This window comes from Elephantulus edwardii, unplaced genomic scaffold, assembly GCF_000299155.1.
Source record: "Elephantulus edwardii isolate Elephantulus edwardi_28Jun2011 unplaced genomic scaffold, EleEdw1.0 scaffold00043, whole genome shotgun sequence".
Classification (NCBI taxonomy): Eukaryota; Metazoa; Chordata; class Mammalia; order Macroscelidea; family Macroscelididae; genus Elephantulus; species Elephantulus edwardii.
Genome location: NW_006399793.1, coordinates 16,120,725 through 16,128,438, shown reverse-complemented (window position 1 = coordinate 16,128,438; position 7,714 = coordinate 16,120,725). Strand labels below are relative to the sequence as shown.

The following is a 7,714-nucleotide window of genomic DNA, read 5'->3' as shown; positions in this document are numbered from 1 at the left end:
ATTTTAGGACTAAGGTGTGCCTGATTTAGGCCAGCGTCTCTTTAATCACTTTTTATGTATCTGAGAGCTGAACCATGAATATGATTGTAGAAGATCAATTGATGCCTTTGAGCTGTGGTGTTGGAGAAAAGTACTGAATATTTCATGGGCTTCAAAAAGAACAAACAGATACTTCTTGGAAAATGTATGGACAGCGTGTCCTTGGAGGCAAGATGACAAAGTGCTGTCTCACTACTTGTACACATTGATTATGTGTTGTTTTTAGGTGCCATCAAGTTAGATATGACTCATAGAGATACTATGAAAAACAGATCTGAACCCTATCTCATCTCCTCTTTTACATTCCCAGCATGACTCTATTGTTTTGTTAATGCAAAAAGTTATATGCAGAAGTATCCAGTGCACCATTATGCTCCATAAGTATTGTTGCCTTCATTTCTCACTTAAATGTGCAGCACAGCTGTGTTGACCTGCTGTAAAAGTTTTTGCAGTGTAGTATGTTGTTTACTATCATGGTGGAACTGACTCATAGCTGACCTTTCAGCAGGTTTTCAGAAACAGTAAATCATGTAAGAGTAGATTGCCAATCTTCTCCCATGGAACAGCTGGTAGATTTGAACGGCATACCTTTGAGTAGGTGATGTAATTCCTTATCACTAGGTAATCAGACCTCCATAAATGGAGGACAAGCCTATCCAAACACAGTGTTGAACTTTTATATTTTTAACACTTTGGTTTTTAAAAAATATAAAATTCAGTCCAAATTAGTCTATGATGATATATTATACCATTATAAGTATTCACAATGTAATACAATTATGTAACAGTAAAGCAATAATAAACTTTGTTGCTGTTGTTATGTGCCATCAAGTTGAGTATGATTCATAGTGACCTTATGAACAACCTATCAGAACCCTGACTTATTCTGTGTCATCTTCAATCTCTGACACACTCCAGAGCCAATTGCCACCATCACTATGTCAATCCACCTGGCTGGTGGTCTGCTTTAAGTCAATAACTCTAAGCAAATTCTCTTAGGTACAAAGCTTAAGTCTTGATTTCAAGACCTAGACAATATACTCTCAATGATAGTATTACTCATCATTTTGAAGATCCAAAAATAAGCTGTTTGAGAAATACAAAAGGACAAGTTAATCACTGAGCTCTTTTCCCACTTAGCTTAAATGGAAGGGTTTCTTAATATAATATGCAATGTGTGAGAGTACAAGCATACCTAAGCACCTATGGGCCATATAGGTCGAAAAGCACTACCTTAGCCAAACAGCATAATTAAACTCCAAAAATCACTTCTCAAAGGGCACTCAACACATTCAAATTGTTCTTCCATTTGAGATTGACTCAATATTCACAATGAATCCCACTAACATCCTCAACAAAGGAAACAGCACATCAGGAAGTGAACAGCTGTGCCAAGAATAATCGTTCATAACCCAGATTTCAAACAGTTTAGCACTGGTATTTTTTTCCTGTGGAATTTTTTCATATTTGAAACCTTTTCCCCCCATAGCAAAATATGTAAGTTGGATTGTAAATTGAAAAAAACTGAATTCCACAGGTAGATTCCAGTTACTCTGACTTACAGAAAATACTTCTCATTTTTATTTTTTGGCCTTGTATGTTTTATTGATGGTACATGACAAGACGGGCTCTCTAAGCCCCTCTCCTTTCTCAGGGGGATTAGATGGACACTGTGCCAAAGATGTAAAATTCTCAGTGGGTTAGGTGTGTGGGAAGAGGATCAAGTTGCAGCAAGGACTCCAGCAGCTGGTGGTCTCTCTTCTAGTACTATTGCTGAAGTTACTGGTTCAACATCTTTAGAAGCTACGTGAACCACCTTGTCAACCACACTGTTCCTATAGCCATATTCATTGTGATAGAAGGAAATGAGACTGGCAAAAAGGTCATTCAGCCTCAACATCAAAGGCAAAGAATAGGTGTCACTGTTAAAGTCACAGGAGACAACTTGACCTTCAGTGTATCCGAGGCTACCCTTAAGGGTCCTTCTGATACTCGCTATGCTACATTCTTGATATCATATTTGACAGCTTTCTCCGACTGCCGTTAGATCCACAACCAATATGTTTGGGGTGGGGACACAGAAATCCATACCAGTAAGTTTCCCATTCAGCTCAGGAATGACCTTGCCCGCAGCCTTGGCAGCACCAGTAGATGGAAGGATAATGTTTAGGGCAGCTCCACAGCCATCATACCAGTTTTCCAGAGGGGCTATCAACATTCTTCTGGGCTGTGAGTTCCTCTAAGATGCCAAAGTTATAATGGATGTACCGTGGCCAGGGAGGCCAAGCAGTTAGTGATGCAGGAGGCACTGCTGACAATCTTAAGAGAATTGTCATACTTCTCATGGTTCATGCCCATCACAAACATGGAGGCATTGACAGAGAAGGCAGAGATTCTCTGCTTGGCACTGCCTTTCAAATGAGCCCCAGCCTTCTCCAAGGTCATCAAGACACCAGAGGACTCTATAACATATCCAGCACCAGCATCAACTCATTTGGTGTTGGTGAGACTCCTTCCTGGAAGATAGCAATGAATTACTCATTGATGACAAACTTCCTATTCTCAGCCACGACTGTGCCATTGAATTTTCCATAGGTGGAATCATACTGGAATATAAAAACCATGTAGTTGAGTTTAATGAAGGGGTTATTAATGGCAACAATATCTCTACTCTGCCAGAGTTAAGAACAGCCCTGGTGACCAGATGTCCAATGAAGCCAAATTAATTTACTCCAACTTTCATCATCATGTCTCAGGGATGCAACAACTGAGGATGCACAAAAAGAGAAGATTATCTGTCAATTGACAAGAAGCAGAGAGACACAAAATACTTTTCATTTTTTTGCACAAAACTTAAAGCACTGATAAGACTCCACAAAATAAATTTAAAAGACCATTAAAAAAAAAAAAAGACAAAGCTAAGATGCTCTGGTGGCTACTCTGTAGCCAGTTATGCTGTTAATCAAAAGGCCATGAAATCTCCAGTAGTGTGAATCGATAGTGAATACAATAGGATAAAAATGAATAATCTTCCATTAAAATTTATAACTTCAAAAACCAATGGAGGGTCGTTATGAGTCAGAACAAACTCAAAAGTAATGGGCTTGTATTGGCTAAGGTAACGGTGACTAACTTCACTTATAGTAATATTTTCTGAATTTCAGGCATTCAAATAAACCATCATGATTTTGGACATATTTGTACACCGCTTGTATCTGGTGGCATCATCTGTAAGGAGTCGCACGACTAACTCAATGAAGGCACCTCTCTGGCAGTTCAAATACACTAATGACTCACAGTGAAAGATGGGCAGTTTCTCTCTGTGATTCACAGCCTCAAAAGCTCATTGAAGGGTAAGCTATGAATCAGTTCTGACAATTATTATTACTACCATGTTTTCTTTTTTATTTATATTCTTTTATATGAGTAAAAGTCAAATGAGTGTCAGGGTTGCTCAGTCTTTCTCAAATGGAAAGAATTAATACTCTATTATACAGATGCCACAAACTTGCATGCAGAAGTTATGAAGATTCAATCACTTACTACAAAAGATGGAAAAACTACATTCTTCATGATGGACTACATTCAACATCAAGAAAATGAACATTTTCACCAGTGGATCAATAGCCAACATTAAGATAGAGAGAGAAAAGAATGACGTTTCCAATTATTTCACTTCACATGGATCCACAATTGTCACTCGCAATAGCAGCAATCAAGAAATCAAAAGACCTGTCACACTGGGAAAACCTGCTGTGAAAGACCAAAGATGAAGGAGATCAGTTTAAAGAGTAAGGTATGCTTGATCCAAGCCATGGTATTATCAGTCACGTCCTATGCATCTGAAAGTCGCACAATGAATATGAAAGACTTTTCTGTGCTAAGTTTATTTTGCATATGTTTTCCTTCATTGCTTTTATTCTTGTGTTTCTTAAGCCTTTATGAAATCTTCTTTCTCAAATCTGATGGGAAAGTCTACTAAATTGCTTAGAAGTTACCATCTAAATTGCCATATTATTCTGAATTTTTAAGTAGTTTTCACTTTATCTTGAAATCACCATGACTTCTTCTCCATACAGAAGTACCATGACTTCATTCCTTATACCTTTTTTTGGTATTGTTTGTTATTTTGGTGTGCTGTTGAGTGAGAACCAATGTATAGCTGATCCTTTTGGTGTTTTGGTTGTTCTTAATTATGTCCTGATAGTTTGAGTTCTTTACTTTTTAATGTCATACATTTATAATACTTTTTCTATTTCTGTGTCAATTTCTGAATGATGTTGTCATGTATGCTAATTTCAGTTTGTCTAATGTTCTTGAATTTCTGTCCAAAGTACTCCCTTTATGATAGATACCTTGTAGTGTTAAGCCAGTTCTTACAAATTCCCTTAGTTTCAATTTGTTGCAAAATGTTCTAATTTCATCATTATAGTTGATAGACAGTTTTGCTATGGACTTTACCAGTAGAATTCTTGGTTGGCATTTTTTCCTCCAAAGTTAAGTTTTATATATGTTGTCCCATTGCCCTCTTGCCATCATGATTTCTGGTCTTTCAGGTTCTCTTTTGTAAGTTGTTGTTGTTTGGTGCCTTTGAGTTGAGTATGATTCGTAGTGACACAAAACAAAAGATTTGACCCTTATTCTATATTGTGCCAGCCTCATACTCCCTGACACACAAGAGCCCATTGCAGCAGTTACCAAGTGAACCCACGTAACTGAGGGTCTTCCTCTCTTTTGTCGACCCTCCACCCTTACCAGCATCATGTCCTTCTTCAAGCAATAGCTCCTTCTAGCAACATGCTCAATGTATGTGAGGAGAAGCATCATCATTCTTGCCTCCAAAGAGCACTCCAGCTGCACCCTCTACAACACAGATCCATTTGTTCTCTTGACTGTCCATGGGATGTTCAGTGTTCTTCTCCAACATCACAGCTCAGAGGTGTTAATTCTTTTTCTGTCATCCCTATTCATTGTCCAGCTTTCAAATGCATAGCGAGTATTCCTGAAATCAGACACACTTTAGTCTTCAAACTGACATCATTACTCCTCAATAATTTATAGAGGTTCCTAACTGTAGATTTTCCCAGTGCAGTATGTCTCCTTATTTCCTGATTGCTGGTACCAAGGGTGTTAATTGCGGATCCAAACGAGGTGAAGCTATTGACAGCTTCAATCACCTCTCCATCCATCATGATGCTGCCTATTAGTCTAGGAATAAGATTCTTTGTTTTCTTGACATTGAGATGCAATCCATACTGAAGGTTGCATTCCTTGATCTTCTGCAATAAGTGCTTCAAGTCCTTTTAGCAAGCAAGGTTGTATTATCTGCATAATGCAGACTATTGATGAGTCTCCCTCCAATCCTGATGACACATGCTGCTTCATAGAGTACAGCTTCTCCTATAATTTGCTCAGCATACAGTTTGAATAGGTATGATAAACATGTTGAAGTAAAAGAGCCGAACAGAAGAGTTCAAAGGGCAACTTAGGAGGTCAATGTGCAGAAAGCTGGAATTGGAAAACAAAAAGGAAAGAACTTGATCTGCATTTTTTAAGCTGAGAGAACTGAAAAACAAATTTAAGCCTCGAGCCACAATATTGGAAGAAGCTATAGGTAATATATGGAATGAGACAGAAAGCATCAAAATAAGGTGGAGGGGATATACAGAATCACTGTACTATACTGTACCTTTGTAAGTTCTCTTCATTTTTCCCAAGATGCTTTCGGTATTCTTTGTCTTTTATTTTGGATAATTTAATAATATGTCTTAATCTTTTTCTTTTAGATTCTATGCAGCTTAGAATTTTCTCTCCTTCTTCAATGAATATTCTACGACTTTGTATGCTTGGGAATTTTTCCACCATTAAATCTTCCATGTTTTTGTATTTGTTTTTCTTTGTCTTTCCCTGTTCTGGAATTCCAGTTGCATGTATTTTCTTGATATTGTCTAACATAATTTTGATTCTTTTTCCAAATTTTTCCTCTAACAGATTAGAATAGAAGAATTAGTTCCATTCTGCTCTTTGTCCATACTATATATAATTTTTGCAACTTTGTCATAATATTATCAATTTCGGTTTGATTTTTATTGTTTCTAATTTTCTATTTCTATTATCTAACTGATCTTCCATCATTTTTTTAAAAAAACATGGTTTTTTGTTTGTTTGTTTTCCTTTTCTCAACAGATGGATAAAGGTGCATGTATGTAGGCCATGATCTTTTCAATCACTTGCAATGCATCTGAAAGCTGGAAAATTAATAAGGACGACTGAAGAAAAATCAATGTCTTTGAGCTGTGGTGTTGGAAAAGAGCACGGAATAGCCTATCAACTGCGAGAAGAGCAATAGAACGTGTCTTGGAGAAAGGCAGCCAGAGGCAAATATGATAAAGCTTTGCTTCACGTACTTTGGGCATATTGCTAGAAGATGTTATTCCTTGGAGAGGGCATCATGCTTGGAAAGATGGAGGGCCAGAAAACAACAACAACAAACAAAAAATTAAAGAAGAATCTCAACCAGATGGATTGACAGTAACTGAAGCAATGGACTCAAGTATTCCTGAGAAGGTAAGAACTGTTGTTAATAGAGTCACTCTGGATTGTCACAACTCAAAAGCACCTAAGAACAATAACAACTCATAGAAGACACTTAACTATCATTCTTTTCAATTCCTTATCAGGAAATTAAAAAGGATTTCTTCCTCTGAAACATTTTCTGATTATATATTTGGTTGTTTTTTTATTCCAGTTTATTGTTTTGGGTTTTTTATTTTTCTAATGGATTTAAAGTTTTATTCTGCCTCAGAAACACTGAGGTGGTATTGTCTTTGCATTATTTTGCTTTGATATGCCTAGAGGTGCGCCTAATCCAGGCTATGGTCTTCACAGAATCGGTGCCTTTGAGATGTGGTGCTGAAGAAGAGTCTTGAACATACCATGGCCTGCCAAGAAAACAAATAAGTCTGTCTTGGAGAGAGTGAAACCTAGTTTCTCCTTGGAAGCTAGGATTTTGAAGCTCTGTCTCACATACTTTGAGCATGTGGCAAGGAGGGACCAATCCTTGGAGAAGGACCTCATGCTACGAATGGTGATCAGTATAGGAGAAGACAACCCCAGATGAGATGGACTGATACAATAACTAGGGCAATGGGAATAGATGTGTCAGTGTCAGTGAGTCTAGCTCAGGACAGGGCGGACTTCAGAGCTGTTGTACATAGGGTCATTATGAGTTGCAGGTGACCTGATGGCACAAAACAACAAGAACAACATATCTTACTGAGCAGTGTAAAAGTTTATATTACTTGCTAGTTTTGTAACTATTGGTGTTTCATCTCCTGTCTTCTAAGGGTTAGAGGATAGTGATGTGTCTGCAGTTGTCTATTCATGGTCTGTGTAAAGTACTTGAGGGAAGTCTAGATGGTGTTGGTTGCAGCCTTTCAGTAATCAGGTGGAACAGAAGGTCATCTTCAGTCTTCCCAATGAGTGAAGTTGCAGGAAATGTATGTTGTTGTTGTTGTTATGTGCCGTTGAGTCATTTGCGACTCATAGCGACCCTATGCACAACAGCCCTAAACCCTGCTCTATCCTGTGCCAACCGCACTGCCTCTGACACACCCATCCCAATTACCCCAGTCACCAAATAAATCCATCTCATAGAGGGTCTTCCCCTCCTGCG

At 38.0% G+C, this 7,714-nt stretch overlaps 1 pseudogene; it reads right to left on the bottom strand.

Annotated features, from left to right (window-relative positions):
* Positions 1-1,759: 1,759 nt before the first annotated feature.
* On the bottom strand, positions 1,760-2,788 carry LOC102867673 (annotated as a pseudogene).
* Positions 2,789-7,714: the final 4,926 nt, after the last annotated feature.